At 42.4% G+C, this 17,581-nt stretch overlaps 1 long non-coding RNA gene across 1 annotated transcript in view; it reads right to left on the bottom strand.

Annotated features, from left to right (window-relative positions):
• Positions 1–17,581, bottom strand: part of LOC134935082 (uncharacterized) — a 239,421-nt gene that overhangs the window by 92,221 nt on the left and 129,619 nt on the right. Inside the window, exon 2 of the long non-coding RNA XR_010179889.1 lies at positions 5,270–5,366. This is a non-coding gene — a long non-coding RNA (uncharacterized LOC134935082). The remainder of the gene's footprint in view (positions 1–5,269; positions 5,367–17,581) is intronic.

The raw sequence follows: 17,581 nt of genomic DNA, 5'->3' as shown, positions 1-17,581 counted from the left end.
CTAGGTCCCCAAATGCCACCTATAGGAAGTTGGAACCAGCAAGAATATTATCAATGACCAAGTTTTTTTTTTTTATAACCTGCACTATATTTATTATGTTTAAGTAAAAGCATAATGGACAGTTTAAACCTCTTGGGTAAGGAATACAGCTGTAGGCTCTTAGGGGTTGATTAGATTAGAAGTGTTAGGGCCCCATACATCAGCAATCACAAAAAAAAACAATTTGCAGAGTCTGATATTTTTTCCAGATTTAAAAAAATTCTCAAATCCACCAATCTGCACACATACATTACAGATATTTTTCAGATTTGCAGATCATTTTCAGCAAATACAGATCTGACATTCTTGAAAGGCTCATCAGTTTAAGTGCAAACTGTCTGCAGATCTGCTAATTGTTACAATACGCTAGAAATCCACAGCCCCAATTGATCTGTGAAATCCAACATGTTGGACAACCTCATTTAGCAATCCCAGTCGATATTCTGAATTCGCAATCTGTGAACCTCATACATTGCAGATAGATTTTTACAATCATCTGCAAATTAGCAAATTGCCCCAATCAATCGCTAATGTATGGGGACCTTACCCAACTGCTCGTATAGTAACCCCTAAATCATATACTTTAATTCACACTCCTTTAGGGACCACAAACTAAAATGCATTATTTAGGGACCTTTTTGTGGCGGTTGCCATTGCCTCGTTCCAACAATGTCACAATGGCACATTGTGGACATCGGCCACTATTCACCACAAATCTTTTACTGTACCTCATAGATGCTAGCCTTTCAGCTCAACCAGATCTCTTATTTACTGTATGTCCACATCTCTTTTTCTTAGTGTTTCCAAGAACTAATTCTCTTCACCAGTATATTGTGCTGTCAGCATATGGAAATCATGCAGTTTCTCTCAGGATTTGCCTGTTCAACAGGTTTCCTTGATGTGCAATTGAATCTCCTGGTGAGAGTGAGCTGGGACCTATGATCTGCTGTCAGCAGAGCCCAAATCTCAATGTGGCCCACCGGTGAAGGCTGAGGAAGCCATTAGTCCATCTGGGTGTATTTTTGCATCAGCCTTTATCATGAGGCCTTGCTGTAGACAAATCACATGGTCCTATATGGGCACTGCTATTATATAGTGTAGGACTGCTGATATCAGAAAAGATGTGAAGTGGCTCAGCAGCTTTCCATGTATTTACAAATTCATGTAACAAATATCTCTTGAATTCTATTACCAGATAGGTTAAAGTATTGTTACAGGTATTAGTCAGTGTGCTGGGGGAATACTAAGTGTGGTGAAGCACCCTCCTCTCTGTTTCTTTTTATAGCCTTTTAATGCTCATGTAGTATAGGCCAGTATATGTCTACCCACTATATGATATGTATGATTATTTACATATTGTGTTTTCGCATTTTTTTATGACTGCTCAAGTTTTTTTAATTATAATATTTACTACTAAAGAAAGTTGTTTCAGTTTACATTCATTTGGAATGCAGTTGCTGCATTATTTATCATTGACGCATGACCAGATAAACAGTAAATAAAAATAAATAAAAAAATCTTAATGGGTGTCATTGTCAATAATGGCCAGGGGGGTTGGATGACCGGCGTTCAGGATCCCGGCGGTCAGCCAACCAATGCCAGGATCCCGGACACCAGAATGCGATCACCAGGATGCACTCGCCACGCTGCGGTCTTAGTGGCTCGCTATGCTCGCCACAGGTTCTGTTCCCACTCTCTGGTTGTCGTGGACACCCACAAGTGAGAATAGCCCTGGGCCCCCTGCCGTCATCCCGGCGTCCAAGATCCCGGCGTCGGTATGCTGACTACTGGGATCCCAATTGCAGATCACCTGACTACCTAGCCAGGGACCACCTTGCTCCTGAAGTTTTAGGGATTTTGATTTTAATGTTACAAAATGATTTAAAATGACAGCTGGGAAATAAAGTGGATGCATTTGTGGAAAATGTTCTAACATGCAAGAGGGATACTGGGTAGAGCCGGATTATGCCTTGGAGGTGCCCAGGGCACTTAAGACAGAGGGTCTCCGATGGAAGGTGGGGGATGTATATTAAAATGTGCATACCTCCCAACATGTCCCATTCCAGGTGGGACAAAATGTTCTCTACCTGGACTTCTCACTTAATATGTGATTGGCATCACCTGTGTTGATTTAATTGATAAGAAAGATGTTTCAACACAGGTGATTGCAATCATAAATTAAGAAGGAAGTATAGGTAGAGAACATTTTGTCCCTCCTGGAATGGGTCATGTTGGGAGGTATGGATTGTGTATATTAAATTTAAACCCATGGTGTATATTAGCTTTAACTAATAGTTTAATAATGCCTGGGAACTGTTTATAGCTCCATCTAATTGAAAGACAACTAGTTTAGAAACTTTTCTATTAGTGGAACAAAGACAACTTAACCTTAAAATACACATAGAAAAATAAAATAATTTATTTTGTCACATGCAAGTATAGCAGCAGCCTCTGTACTACTTACACACTGGGACAGGACTCAGGAGGACTCTCTGTGTGTGTGTCTCTATCTCTAGACTCAATGGTTTAGTTGCATAACAGTTTACACAAGGCTCAGACACCCAGGCGGGGGAGGAGGAGAAGCTGGGATCCCTGTGTTACTTATAGCTCTCGCCACCCTCCTATCTCTCCACTGGTCAGAAAGCTCTGTCAGTACAGTAGCTCATGAAACATGATATTTCTGTGTTTTTGCCTGCACTGCACACTGTCCTGCTTGCATTCTGGCTGCTGGTTCTGCTACTGCATAAGAGGGAAAGCTAGTGATGTCAGTGTGCTCTGGATGGGGGCCCCCTGACAAAGGGGGGCCGGGATACAGCATCCCTTCCTTAATCTGGCTATGGGTGGGGGTTAAAAAGTCAGTATAATTCTCAGATGAGCCTTCCAAATGTTTGAGGGATTTAGACTTTAGTAGAAAGGAAAGCCTTAATATCACAGTGTTATCTCAGTTTCCAGTTATATCATTGCAACACAAACCACTTCAAAATAGCTATGCAAATCTAAATAAAACCACATCATTATATATTGTAGCTCTAGAGCTGAGTGCAGAGCTTGTGACAATCTATTTTTATTCAGCTACAACCCTCATCCTCGTCTGGAAAAAAAAAACAACTTCTACAAATGATAGGAGTGGAAACTGCACAACATCTGGCAAGCCACAGGTACCTTCCTCCGTTCTAGAAAATTAAGTTAAGTGGATTCTCCAATTTCCATATGCTATTTAAACCTGAGCACTATACATCACTTTAATGTAACCATTTAAAATGTATATTTGACAGGGTGTTTTGTTTATGCTTAAAAATGCACCGTCTATATGTTTGGGTAAAGTTATTAGTGGGCGGTTTAAGTATGTCCTAGAGCAAATATATCCCCAATGCTGAGGAGCCAGTTAGTAACTACCTTGTCATTTTTATTGGGTAATCATTCCGTCTCGGTGCTGCTAATTAATCAGCTACATAATTACCCATTTGTGCTTAGACAGCCCTGTAATGTGTGTGCCTAGTGGGTAATTAGCCTGTTCAATTACACGGTGAGATCATGTGACTTCACAAAACTTTTTGATACTATGCAAGCTGCTTTTTATTAGTGTGAGAAACTACTGGTATTGTGTAGCTTTCCGAAGATAACTGGTGTTTTCTGGAATTGTTCTACAAACTGTTGTGGTTTATTCTCTTGTAATTACTATGTAATACTTTTAATAAGAAGACAAAACTACAGAGTAAAGCAAATTGATATGTCTGCAAAAAAAGTAGCTGCACAGTTAAAATTCAGAGTTCAAGGTGTCATGCGCCTGATTTGGCCATCTGCAAGGGTGATTTCATGACTTAGTGAGTCAAGATGGGGTGGATGGAGGGTTGCAAAATATTGCTTACTCGGATGTGGGTGATGTAGAGTGTGCGCTTGGAGCTCTTTTGAACCTTGTATTGCAAATTATATTTTGTGTTGTGTAAGGCAATAGAAAAAAATAATTTTCAGTTGCAGTAAAACCCCATTCTGAGATTCAGGTAGCCCCTTTCTGATTTGATTAGATTTAATTTTAGCTTTCTTTCACTTCTGAAGTCCCCATCATGCTCCACCTCAACATCATCCAGATGGCCTTAAGGCCCCCATACATTTGCAACTGATTAACTGATTAATGTTTTAATTCTCCGATCCCACGATGCAGGGTAGGGTAATCTGGGATAATCATGTTGAAAAATCTAAATTCCCCAATCCTGACTCAAAAATGGTCAGATTTGGCAATTTGGGGATTTTGAAGAATTTTGGTGTTTCTTATTGGTAGATTGGCGGTTCCAGTTGTATTAGGGAATTGGGGAATTGGCTGTCTGATGCATGTCTTCCTGGTGGTGGCCATGATTGAACATAAATATAAAGGTGATCTTATACAGTACCTTAGGAAGACTTTAGAAATCCCCCCCAAAAAGAATTAATGTCAGAGAATATTCACACTTTGGTTAAGAAACAGAAAGGCATGTCAGTACCTGTGACCTTTCCAGTACTTCAGTGGTTAAATAAGACATTTACTCAAATAGGGGGTAAAAGATTTACTTTTTGATTGTATAAAATCACACAACAATAACTTACTGTAAATGCAATAAAACCATGGGTTCGCCACACTGCATAACACACACTCACCCATATTTCACCAGCATCTTTGATCCCTTTGATGCACAATCCCAGCTGCAGATCCCCTCTCTACACAGGATAGGGTCTAAGATCAATGTTCTCCTTTTTTATCAAGTGCACTAAGAAGCAATGTTTCCATAAACTTCCTGATCCACTTGCAATCTCTCCTTGCTGCTCCATATCTTCCTTATAGTCAATCCCTACCACTGCATGCCCAGTCCAACTGGAGCCGTTTACTGTGCCGGCACTGGCCATAGTCTGCAATAGTCTGCTCTGTGCCAGCCCAGCCTTGCATCCCTGACATCATGATGTCACAATGAGGGTGCAGGACTACTAAGACCAGGAAGTAGCGGAGCATCCAGAGCATCCTAAAAATGCTCTAATTGGCTCTGCAATGGCTTTCTAGGCTGCATGTTGCCAATCCAGGCACCCTGCTAACCAACTACAGGTGCCATGGAACAAGTATGGTTCTGCACCCTAGGCCCTCGTCCACCCCAAGTTATGCTGCTGACAAACTACACCCTCCTGTGCTTGTACTGTGGCTTTAATCCCTCCTGATATCCTTGTGATCACATAGGCTGACCCTGGCGCAAACCCCATCCCTTACCACTTCATGTTTGCCTTGTGAAAAGTCTTCCAGCTTGTCTGTATAGAGAGAGGAAACAACCCTGTGGATTTGTGTGGGATGTAAACAGATGTATCTCCTATAGGAAAAAAGAACATTTCATTAGCAGTATGTATGATCCTGACTGGAGAAAGTTAATAGTACATACAATAAATAGTATTATGATATGGGCGTATAGATAAATAATACCAGTTCATGCAATAATATACAAGCTGGCAAAAAGGAATGTTTAACAAGCTAAACCTATATTCTCAATGTCTAATACCTGTGATCAAACAACAATTAAACAATAGTCTTTTATGATGATTTCAGTGGAACTGGCGGCCACATAAAACCTTCCAGGCGGTCATAGTGTACCTCCAATCCATTAATTGGACAAATATGCCTAAAGACAGTTGATCTCCTTATACCAGGCATGTCCAAACTGCGGCCCTCCAGCTTTTGAGAAACTACACATCCCTGCATGCCCTGACACAGATTTAGCATTCTCTGACAGCAAAACTGTGTCAGGGCATGCTGGGATATGTAGTTTCACAACAGCTGGAGGTCCGCAGTTTGGACATGCCTGCCTTATACTCTTGTGGAGTGACATTCGTATAGTTACCATCCCTTCTATAAAGATAGATATTTGCTTTTGATAGAGAACAGCAACAGAATCATCAACATCATCATTCATTTAAATGGCACCACAGATCCTGCATTACCGTACAGTCAAGTACACAAGTACAAAAGGGGAGGGGTGTTCTGTGTCATAGATAATAGTAACCAATCATATGATAGTAATAACTTTATTTATATAGCGCTCTTTCTCCAAACAGGACTCAAGACGCTTTGCAGACATCAAAATAGTTATCCAAGTGCTGTTGAATGCCCTCAACCCTTTCCATCAGGCTGTTAAACCTCTTCAGTACAGTACTGCTATTAGAAGTGTTCTAAATACAGTATCTTTAAGAATACATTTTCTATTGATCTATTTTTGTGTCAGAAACAACATTATTACAATCTTGTACCAAGGTTTTCATAAATATATTAAACACTTTTTTTATTTCCTCTGTTTATTTGTCACATTCCCCAGATGAAACAAAACCTTTCATGTATTTTTGTAATCGCTCACATCACAAAAAATAAAAGCTGAGAGAAGATTAACACTTTTGTCGTTTATTTTCTGTAAACTGCTAAAATAATAATTATGTATTCACCAGTGCTCAGTAAATATTTGATGACATTCAGTCATACGCTTTCTTACAAGGGAAGCAGATTAGTGGCTTTTAGTTTAATTACACTCCGTAGAACCCATAAAATATGTTTTTAAGTAAAAATAAAATGTAGACTGGCTAGACTCATTGTAATTCAAGGTTGCTTTTTTATGGGTCAGTATTAGCCAGAAACACAGAATTTGACGGCAGATAAGAAACACTAGGCCCATCTAGTCTGCCCCTTTTTTATCCTTTAGGTAATATCCACCCTTTTTGCTTCTTAAGCTGGGTACACATATAGGGGTATATTTACTAAAATTCGTATTTTTCAGAATGAGGTTAAAGTTCAAACACGAATGACATCGCAAGTGTAAATTTGCAACTTTTTGAATTTATTACGACTAATTTACTAAGCTGTCGTATTCTGCATTTTCGTGTTTTCCGATGTCGATGTCATTCGTATTTTTTGGCAGTGTTTTACGGGAGTGAATAGTAAAACACTGCCGACATTAACACAATGAATCTCGGCCGGATCTGTGAGATCCGTGCAGGGCTTCATTGTGCACCTTTCGTATAAAAAATAACATTGTTACACATCATTAAAAAAAAATGCGTGGTGTCCCCCCCCCCTCTAAGCTAAACCAGCCTCGGGCTCTTTGAGCCGGTCCTGGTTGACAAAATATGGGGGCAAAAATGTCAGGGGTTCCCCCATATTTAATCAACCAGCACCAGGCTCTGCGCCTGGTCCTGGTTCCAAAAATACGGGGGACAAAAAGCGTAGGGGTCCCCCGTATTTTTTAAACCAGCACCGGGCTCCACTAGCCAGGTACATAATGCCACAGCCGGGGGACACTTTTATCTAGGCCCCTGCGGCCCTGGCATTACATACTAAACTAGTCACCCCTGGCCGGGGTACCCTGGAGGAGTGGGAACCCCTTAAATCAAGGGGTCCCCCCCTCCAGCCACCCAAGGGCCAGGGGTGAAGCCCGAGGCTGTCCCCCCATCCAAGGGCGGCGGATGGGGGGCTGATAGCCTTTTGAAAAAAATGTGAATACTGTTCTTAGTAGCAGTACTACAAGTCCCAGCAAGCCTCCCCCGCAAGCTGGTACTTGGAGAACCACAAGTACCAGCATGCGGTGGAAAACCGGGCCCGCTGGTACCTGTAGTACTACTACTAAAAAAATATCCCCAAAAAACAGGACACACACACCGTGACAGTATAAGTTTATTACATACATGCACACCTCCAAACATACATACTTACCTATGTTCACACGAGGCTCGGTCCTCTTCTCCATGTAGTATCCTAGGGGTACCTGTGAAAAAAATTATACTCACATAAACCAGTGTACCTTCTGTCCTTTGTATAATCCACGTACTTGGCAAAACAAAAACGGAAACCCGACCACGCACTGAAAGGGGTCCCATGTTTACACATGGGACCCCTTTCCCCGACTGCCAGGACCCCCCCCCCTGACTCCTGTCAAAGAGGGTCCCTTCAGTCAATCAGGGAGCGCCACGGTGAGGTTACTTTCGGTCAACCGCTGACCGCAAAGTTCCCACCATTGGATACAATGGAGCGCATAGGCGCAACATTGTATCTCTGCCGTGTGCAGCCTGACAGACACTACAGGAGCACACAGCCAATCAGGAGAGTGCTACGACGTGGCGCTCCCTGATTGGCTGAAGGGACCCTCTTTGACAGGAGTCAGGGGGGTCCTGGCAGTCGGGGAAAGGGGTCCCATGTGTAAACATGGGACCCCTTTCAGTGCGTGGTCGGGTTTCCGTTTTTTTGTTTTGCCAAGTACGTGGATTATACAAAGAACAGAAGGTACACTGGATTATGTGAGTATAATTTTTTTTCACAGGTACCCCTAGGATTCTACATGGAGAAGAGGACCGAGCCTCATGTGAACATAGGTAAGTATGTATGTTTGGAGGTGTGCATGTATGTAATAAACTTATACTGTCACGGTGTGTGTGTCCTGTTTATTTTGGGATATTTTTTTAGTAGTAGTACTACAGGTACCAGCGGGCCCGGTTTCCACCCGCATGCTGGTACTTGTGGTTCTCCAAGTACCAGCTTGCAGGGGAGGCTTGCTGGGACTTGTAGTACAGCTATTAAAAACAATATTCAAATTTTTTTCAAAAGGCTATCAGCCCCCCATCCGCCGCCCTTGGATGGGGGGGACAGCCTCGGGCTTCACCCCTGGCCCTTGGGTGGCTGGAGGGGGGGATCCCTTTATTTAAGGGGTTCCCACTCCTCCAGGGTACCTCGGCCAGGGGTGACTAGTTGGGTATGTAATGCCAGGGCTGCAGGGACTTAGATAAAAGTGTCCCCCGGCTGTGGCTTTATGTACCTGGCTAGTGGAGCCCGGTGCTGCTTTCAAAAATATGGGGGACCTCTACGCTTTTTGTCCCCCATATTTTTGGAACCAGGACCAGGCGCAGAGCCCGGTGCTGGTTGATTAAATATGGGGGAACCCCTGACATTTTTTTCCCATATTTTTTCAACCAGGTCCGGCTCAAAGAGCCCAAGGCTGGTTTTGCTTAGGAGGAGGGACCCCACGCATTTTTTTCCAGAAAATGTAACACTTTCCCACCCCTTCCCACTGATAAACATGCACGGATCTCATGGATTCGTGCATGCCTATCAGAACACGGTAAAACAAAGCAGGTCTGTTTTAAATTTGCTTTTTTTTTACGATTTGTATTTTTTCACGGCAGTGTTTGGCTATTGCCGGCAGTATTCGTAAAATACACTTTTTAGTAAATTACCGAGTTGTATCAAAAAACAGTCGTATTTGACCGATGGTGTATTCATTCGTATTTTTTTTCTTTGACTTCCAAAAAAATACGAATGCCCTCATCACTGCCGAGATTTGAGTTTAGTAAATTCCCGAGATGACACTTTGAAGAAAAAACACCATCTCGGTCAAAATCGGGACCTTAGTAAATATACCCCATAGTGATAAATTAAATGACGTGGCTCATTTGGACCCTTCCTGAGTGACGTTGTTTACTGGACTGGAACTGGAGAATGACCAGACTGGAACTGGACAGGTGTCACTAGGAACAAGTCCCTGAATAGCCAGACTGGAACTGGAAGCTGGAGCAGGGCAGAGATTTGAAATTAACCAGACTGGAACTGGATTGGATGGACTGGGACCAAGTTGATGCAAAGTTCCAGGGAGCTCAGCACAGAGCTGTTACTTCAGCAGAACGGCAGATTGGGCTAGTCAGTAAATTCCCTTTATAGCACTGACCATTCATTGGAAGCTACAATCAGCTATTCTGGAAGCAGCGCTCTGAGTGTCTGAGGAAAGTCAGGTGACTGATTCCAACATAGCTGTACCCATACTGTGCAGCAAAATGCTGAGTGGAAGCAATGTGCTGTGGAGAGACACACTTTGGGTTAGCCTCAGGATGCTGACAGCGCTGTGCACAGATATCATGAAAAGACCTCACTGCCAGCTGGAAGCGATGTGCAGGAACACCAGATGGTCAGGAATAACATTGCTGTTAACTCTCATGTGGCTAATAAGCCTGGAAAGAGATTCAGCAGCTAGTAACACAGACTGCAGCTTGTAAGCTGAGTAGACTTCTCAGGCAAGTTAGCAAAGCAGGATACAGTATACTGATCTGCAGGACAGGTGGCAGAGGTAAGTCACCAGACAAGCTACTAGAACACTGGAGAGTTAAGGAGGGGTGATGCTTGTTACAGAAATCAGAAAAGGCCTCTGAGCAAAATCACAAGCCACATGCCAAAGCCTTGAGATACTAGCCAGAATACAAGACCTCACAAAACTGTTGCTAAATTCCCTGGGAAAAGTGGGTGCCACCATATTGAGACAGTGTGGTGATATCATATTGCCTATCCAAGAGGTTGTTCGTGAACTGTATTGTTTGAAAATAGAAGGTTGATGCTTGTCTGAGGATACTAGGGAACCAGGGCAAAAATCCCGGCATGTTGCTGGAAACAAAGGAGTTCATGAGGAATAGGGAAATATGCCAAGATAGGACATGGCTCAGATGATTAGCATGGTAATATGGAAAGAACAAAGGGAGACCCAAGCCTCTGGATGTTGAAGGTTGAGCAGGACAGCGATGGTTTATCCAGTGTTTCTTACCATTCCAGATAAATTTATTAAAAAGGCATTTGTAATGATAAGAGAAAAGACCCCATCACTTAAACAGGCAAAGTTTGAAACAGGTAGAATAATCTAGGCAACATGATTATCTTTACGGCATAAATCAGTCCAAACCAGTGTTGGCTTCAGAGGTGGGGCTGCAGCCAGACAAGGAACGTTCTCCTATGTGTAGGGTAGTCATATAGGCATAATTTGATCTATGAAATGTATGTCTAAGTGTTCTTGGCTCCAGTTCCCCAGTGAATACACCAACTTGCGGAAGTCCTTTTGCTGCATTTGAACTAACATTTATTATGCATAAAACAGAATGTTCTTACCACACTGTTTTCAAACGAAACAAGCTTTATTACTTCTCCAGTAGCAGTGCCGTTATGCAAGCACATAGTCACTTAATGGCTCAGTCATCCTGACCATCAGTTTTCATGTCTGTCTGCCTCCCACTCAAAGTCTTGAAACAGAACCTGTCCTGGTCATTACTGACTGAACAGAGGACAAGGCTAATCAGTGCACCTCAGATAGCGGGAAATTGCAGAAATCTATAAAACCATACTGAAGTATTCCCAGAGTACTGGACCTTGGCTTAAATGATAGCTACAGTAGAAATCGATTCCAAGAAGTTTAAACATACAGTACAGCACTTGCTCCATGGTTTCATCCTATCCAAAAGTGAAACTGGTCAATATATAATGATTTTGTACAGTTTTTCTCTCGCTTGCTTGCAGCATGTCATAGTATAGACTCAGACCATATTACTATGAGATCAACTTCTGGTTTAGGACTATTAGGAATTACTGTATGTACAACACGTTTCATAATTACAAAACTCATTTCTTGGAGTAACGTATCGTTATCTCATTGCTTGTATAAAATATAAGTTCTGGTGTATGTGGAATCAATGATAAAGCGCATGATCACATGATGTATGTAACTTATAGAACACCCTTTTTGACCATATGTCACTGAGCATGGGTTACCCAATTGGATAATGGATATTTTGCTTTAACATTATGCCAATGGTTTTTATGTACTTTTTCACAACCTACAGTAGAGCCAGAGCCGGATTTAGACCTCATGAGACCCTAGGCAAGTTACTGGTTACTGGTCCTCCAACAATCCATAGCACTATATTTTCATTCCTGGTTACAAGCAGCATCACAAAAGTACCTTGGTGCATGTGTAGTGTGAGCGCAGCACGTGCACAGGCTACCAATAATCGCTCACTTGCATGAATATCTGCATTGCGCACACATCTGGATCAGTCCCTAGATCTTTGGAAGTAGATTTGAATCCTGTGTCACAAAGTAAACCAACCGCCCACATTCAGTAGATGAAACCATTTTGTGTCTTCAAACATTTCTCATCCTATCAAAGAGCATCGCTTAACAAAATTGTCACTAGTCATTATAACTCGATAGGCTGCATTCTCAGTATTATTGGTTCAGGACCTTGTATTTTTTGGATTGGACAGGATTTAGGTGAATAGAAAAGTGTTTACAGGAGACTGCAATTCCACCTTACACAGCAATTGAAAACTGGGCCTGAATCTACACAATGATATTTAGATCTGTAACTCCAGGACGCATATCATCCCTACCCTAATTTTGACCCTAACTCATCCCCATTGGTGCAAGTAGAATTTTTTTCTTAGTGGTACTGATAGTAAAAATGGGTGTGGTCACATGTCATGGGGGGCGTGGTCACACAAAACTAGAGGAGTGGCTACATGACAATAGGAGCATGGCTACATTATGCCACACACCGTAATGCCCTTACACATTATGCCAAGCACCGTGATGCCCATTGCACATTATGCCACACACCGTAATTCTTTTTACACATTATGCCACACACCGTAATGCCCATTACACATTATGCCACACACCGTAATGCCTATTACATATTATGCCACACACAGTTATGCCGCTGACACCATTTTATGTCCCACACACAAAAATGCCCCTTATAAATTATGTCCCAGTGGTGGGCAGGTGGTGCTGTGTACAACCACTATATTTCTTAATGGTACTCCGTACCACCCTACTTTCAGCACTGCTCAATCCTAACCTCAAACCTCACCCTAACCATAACCCCAATACCCTAACCCCAAACTCAATCCGCTATTCACTACACAACCCTAACACCCTATTCCTAAGCCAAACTTAAACATAAACTTAAAGAGCATTAGGGAGGCTTGTGCAAATAGGCTTGTGTCCATTAATTCAAAGGACATTGGGGGTAATTCAGACCTGATCGCTTGCTACTGTTTTTTGCAGCGCTGCGATCAGGTAAAAACTGTGCACGCATATGACCTGCAATGCGCAGGTGCGTCGCACGGGTACAAAGTGGATCGTTGCTGTGCGATGGGTTTTACGAAAAATCCATACGCACAGCCGTTCGCAAGGAGATTGACAGGTAGAAGGCGTTTGTGGGTAGCAACTGACTGTATTCAGGGAGTGGTTGGAAAAATGCAGGCATGTCCAAGCGTTTGCAGGGCAGGTGTCCGATGTCAAATCCGGCCCCGGACAGGCTGCAGTGATCGCAGCGGCTGAGTAAGTTCTGGCCAACTCAGAATCTGCACAAAGTTTTTTTGGACCGCTCGGCTGCATATGCGATTGCACACTTGCACAGCTAAATACACTCCCCGGTGGGCGGCAACTATGTGAACGCAGGACTGCAAAAACCAGCAAGCGAGCGATCAAGTCTGAATGAGCCCCTTTATTCAAAGGATAATTACAATTTTAACCTAATTTTGTCGTTTCACCAACATTAAACCTAAGGAAAACAGAAGGACAACAATCAACACACTGGGGGTCATTCCGAGTTGATTGCACGTAGCAACTTTTTGCTGCTCGTGCGATCAACCTGACGCCACCTATGGGGGAGTGTATTTTAGCATAGCAGGGCTGCGATGCTATGCTAAAAAAGTTTCATGCAAAACAAGACTAGCCCTGCAGTTACTTACCCAGTGCGATGGATCCAGCGATGAAGGTCCCGGCTCTGACGTCAGACATCCGCCCTCCAAACACCTGGATCCGCCTGCGTTGGACTCACCACACCTGGAAAACGGTGAGTATCCACCCCGGAACGCCTCCCACCTGTCCGTCTTCTTGCGATCGCCGCTGCGATCCCTTTTCTCTCTGGCAGCATCGCGGCAACGATGTGTGTGCGCAATGCATCCGCCGTGCATGCGTATTTCCGACCCGTTCGCACCACAGTGAAGAACCGCTGCGTGCGAACGGGTCAGAATGAACCACACAATCTGGACCACTGAAGGACAGCTTTCAAACAAAAGTGAGTCCACTTCCTCTACACATCAAACTACTTCAGTCTGAGTAACCTGGACACATAACTTACATCTGTGTTAGGAACGCTGCAAGACCTTTCCACTTCATCTGTAACTACTCACATTTATGCTTATAGCTTACCAAAATCATCTGAATTCTCACCTGTACCAATGTAATTTTGCTTTAACATATTCTCGTAAGTCTTGTCTGAATTACCATTGCTTTCTCCCTACTCTCACAAGCACTCTCAATTTTAGCAGTCTATTTTAAAACTGAACTAATGCAATCTTATAATCTTCACTGTAAGTTTCACCTGCAACTCAATTATTTTCAACTATAATACACATTTACCAACACCATATTTTTACCTGAACTCCAGCAATTCTACTGCTCTGTCGGTATTATACAGTCTCCACTACTTTTACCAATTATTATTATTATTATTATTTTTTACATTCATTTACCTCACCCATACTATGTCCAGGTTTACATCAACCCTCCCTATCACCCCTTGTCTACCTAATTCTTTCTTCTGCACCTTCCTTCCACATCTATCCCTCCCCCTAGTCTCCTACATCCCCTCCTCTGTTTCCCATCCACCTCTCTTTCTCCCTCCCTTCCCCTCCTCTCTTCCTGTCACCACACTTTCTGTAACTTCTGCTGCACCATGGTCCTACTTCCCCACCACTCATCCTAGTTCCCTTTCTCCATTCTCTGTCAACTCACCTCTTCTCCATCTACATCACACTCCATTCCCTCCCTGCCCTTCCTTCGCCTGCTACTCTCTTGTGTAGAATATACAATGTATGGTTCTGAACTCTCCTAATATTTTGTCACCCCAAATATGTGTTATTTCTTCACCTTTTGAGAGGATTCATTAATAAAAATAAAGGCAGCTTCAAGCAAATTATATTTTAAAAATAAATGTCTATTTTTATTTTACATAAAATATAGCCTATTTTTTCTTCTTGTTCTTCTTATTCATCTAGTTCTTCTTCTTGTTTTTCTTTTTCTTCTTCTGATTATTATTATTATTATTATTATTATTATTATTATTTTGTAATTATTATTATTATTTACTCTGCATTGTAAAGTAGGGAATTTCGGACTAAGATTTGTCCAGAAATCTTACAAACTTGTCCTATAAGAGGAACAAGATGGCAGAAGCCTCATGACTCATGAAGAGTCATCCTTCAGCACTCAGGAGAGGAAAAAAACCCTTGTGGAGGAAACCTCTGGGGACCCATGGCTGAAGGACTGCCATCCCTCTAGGCATTAAGAGACTATGCAGAGTTTGCCCACACCTCCCGCCTACCCACTAACCTTGCCTAACCCAGTCATCCCTTCTGACACCTAAAATCTGCTATTTTGACCTATTACCTGGCCGGTGAAGAACGCACCTACAGTCGATGGTGAGAGAGTGAAAAAAAGAGAGCAAGAGATGGGGGGGGGGGGGGGGGAGGGGGACAGTCATAACCACCATAGCACTCGTCTCTGATGCTCACAGGGAGTTACAACTGTACAAATGTAGACAATTTCATCGTGGCTACATCATACCGCGATTGCACCTTGTTAGGCGCGACCGCGCCTTGTACATCTGGACTTCTAAGATGTTTGTGCGGCCATTTCACATGAATGGCAGCGCCAAATGCCGCAGCTCGGCATGGCTAGGCACAGGCACGCATAGCTGTGTCGAGGGTGCACGTTTACCTCAGATGTAGCCATGATCAGCGTGGCTACATCTGTATATAATATTGGATAAAAACAAAAGTATTGACTAAAGCACAATATAATTCTCTTACACCTCTGCAAATTAATAGAAATGGAACATACTTCAAAACTGGCACACTGGGATTTAGGTAGGCAGAGAGAGAGAGTAAAGGATTTATCTTGCAACTTTATAGGCTCACAAAACAACTTCAAGGAGATGTCATAGGTGCAGCTGGATATTAAAGATTTAATTAGGGACATTATAGACCCATCTAGACAGCGCTCTTCAAATATCTCCAATGACCCATTTGCAGGCGCTTGTGGTTGTTAAGTAACAGCACTGTCCCTGTAGGTGTGAGATTTTATTTTTATCCAATACTATGCTATCCCCAAGGTCATAAGTCATATATTATAGTAGTCATGCTAAAAGTCTGCCGACGCTTCGAACTAAGCTGCCCTTATCTTTGTCCAGTCACTAACCTTCTGATGGTGTGCTATGCCGTCCCAGGCCTCAGGAGGCATATGCAAGAGACAGCAAAAGCACAGCCCTGATATAGGCAGCTGCCATTATGACATCACAGCATGACCTCACACACCCCACCACTCTCCTGTAGAATGTTATCTGCTGTGTTGCCCTCTGGCATAAATCCAATAGAAACCAATATGAACAAGCAGCAGCACTCAGAGACTGAGTTTTTAAAGTCAATGTATTAAAACACATAACATTCCAACGTTTTGGGGCACACCTTGACAAAGGGGCAGTTGTGCAGCGAAATGTTGGAATTTAGGCACTTATGTGTTTTAATACATTGACTTTATAACTCAGTCTTCGAGTGCTGCTTGTTCATATTGGTTTATATATATATATATATATATATATATATATATATATATTATTATTATTATTATTTTTTTATATGGTTAATGAACCGCCAACACTTGCTCACATACAAAGGTTCAGCTTGCTTGGTGCCTTTAGCAAAAGTAATGGTAGGCAATGAAAGAATGAGGCACACCAATACTTACTTTTAAATAGAATATATTAAAGCTCATAGCATGTTACATTCACCGACGTTTCAATGCCCACCAATGTTTTCTTCAAGTTATACATGCACTGACAATACAAAAAAAAAAGTGTACATACATGTACAGTATACCTTCAGGAAAACATTGGTTAGCAATGAAACGTTAGTGAATGTAACATTCTATGAGATTTAATATATTCTATTGAAAAGCAAGTCTTGGTGTGCGCAATCTTTGAATGCCCCATAATATGTGACGGAACCCACAAAATATTTTGCTCAGCGCGATCACTGCTGTAAGTTAACTTTAGTGCATAGCGTGATATTTTTAATTCAAAATGAAAATATCAATCGCGATGCCACAGTTATTAATACATAGGCCTTTTAAGATTTCATAATCCTTATTATACACAGAGTAGAGATGAGCGGGTTCGGTTCCTCGGAATCCGAACCCCCCCGAACTTCAGCCTTTTTACACGGGTCCGAGGCAGACTCGGATCTTCCCGCCTTGCTCGGCTAACCCGAGCGCGCCCGAACGTCATCATCCCGCTGTCGGATTCTCGCGAGGCTCGTATTCTATTGCGAGACTCGGATTCTATATAAGGAGCCGCACGTCGCCGCCATTTTCACACGTGCATTGAGATTGGTAGGGAGAGGACGTGGCTGGCGTCCTCTCCGTTTAGATAGAGAGTGAGACACTTGATTTACTAGTAATTTAATTTTAGTAATTTTGGGGAGCATTAGGAGTACTCAGAGAGTGCAGAGTTTTGCTGATAGTTATACTAGTGACCACCAGTTTTATTTATTATTTAAAATCCGTTCTCTGCCTGAAAAAAAAACGATACACAGTCACATACCATATCTGTGCTCAGCCTCAGTGTGCTGCATGATAATATCATCTATGTATATCTGACTGTGCTGAGTGCTCACT

The sequence above is a fragment of the Pseudophryne corroboree genome, chromosome 6 (assembly GCF_028390025.1).
Source record: "Pseudophryne corroboree isolate aPseCor3 chromosome 6, aPseCor3.hap2, whole genome shotgun sequence".
Taxonomy (NCBI): domain Eukaryota; kingdom Metazoa; phylum Chordata; class Amphibia; order Anura; family Myobatrachidae; genus Pseudophryne; species Pseudophryne corroboree.
The sequence above is the reverse complement of the archived record's forward strand: the minus strand, read 5'-3'. Positions and strand labels throughout refer to the sequence as shown.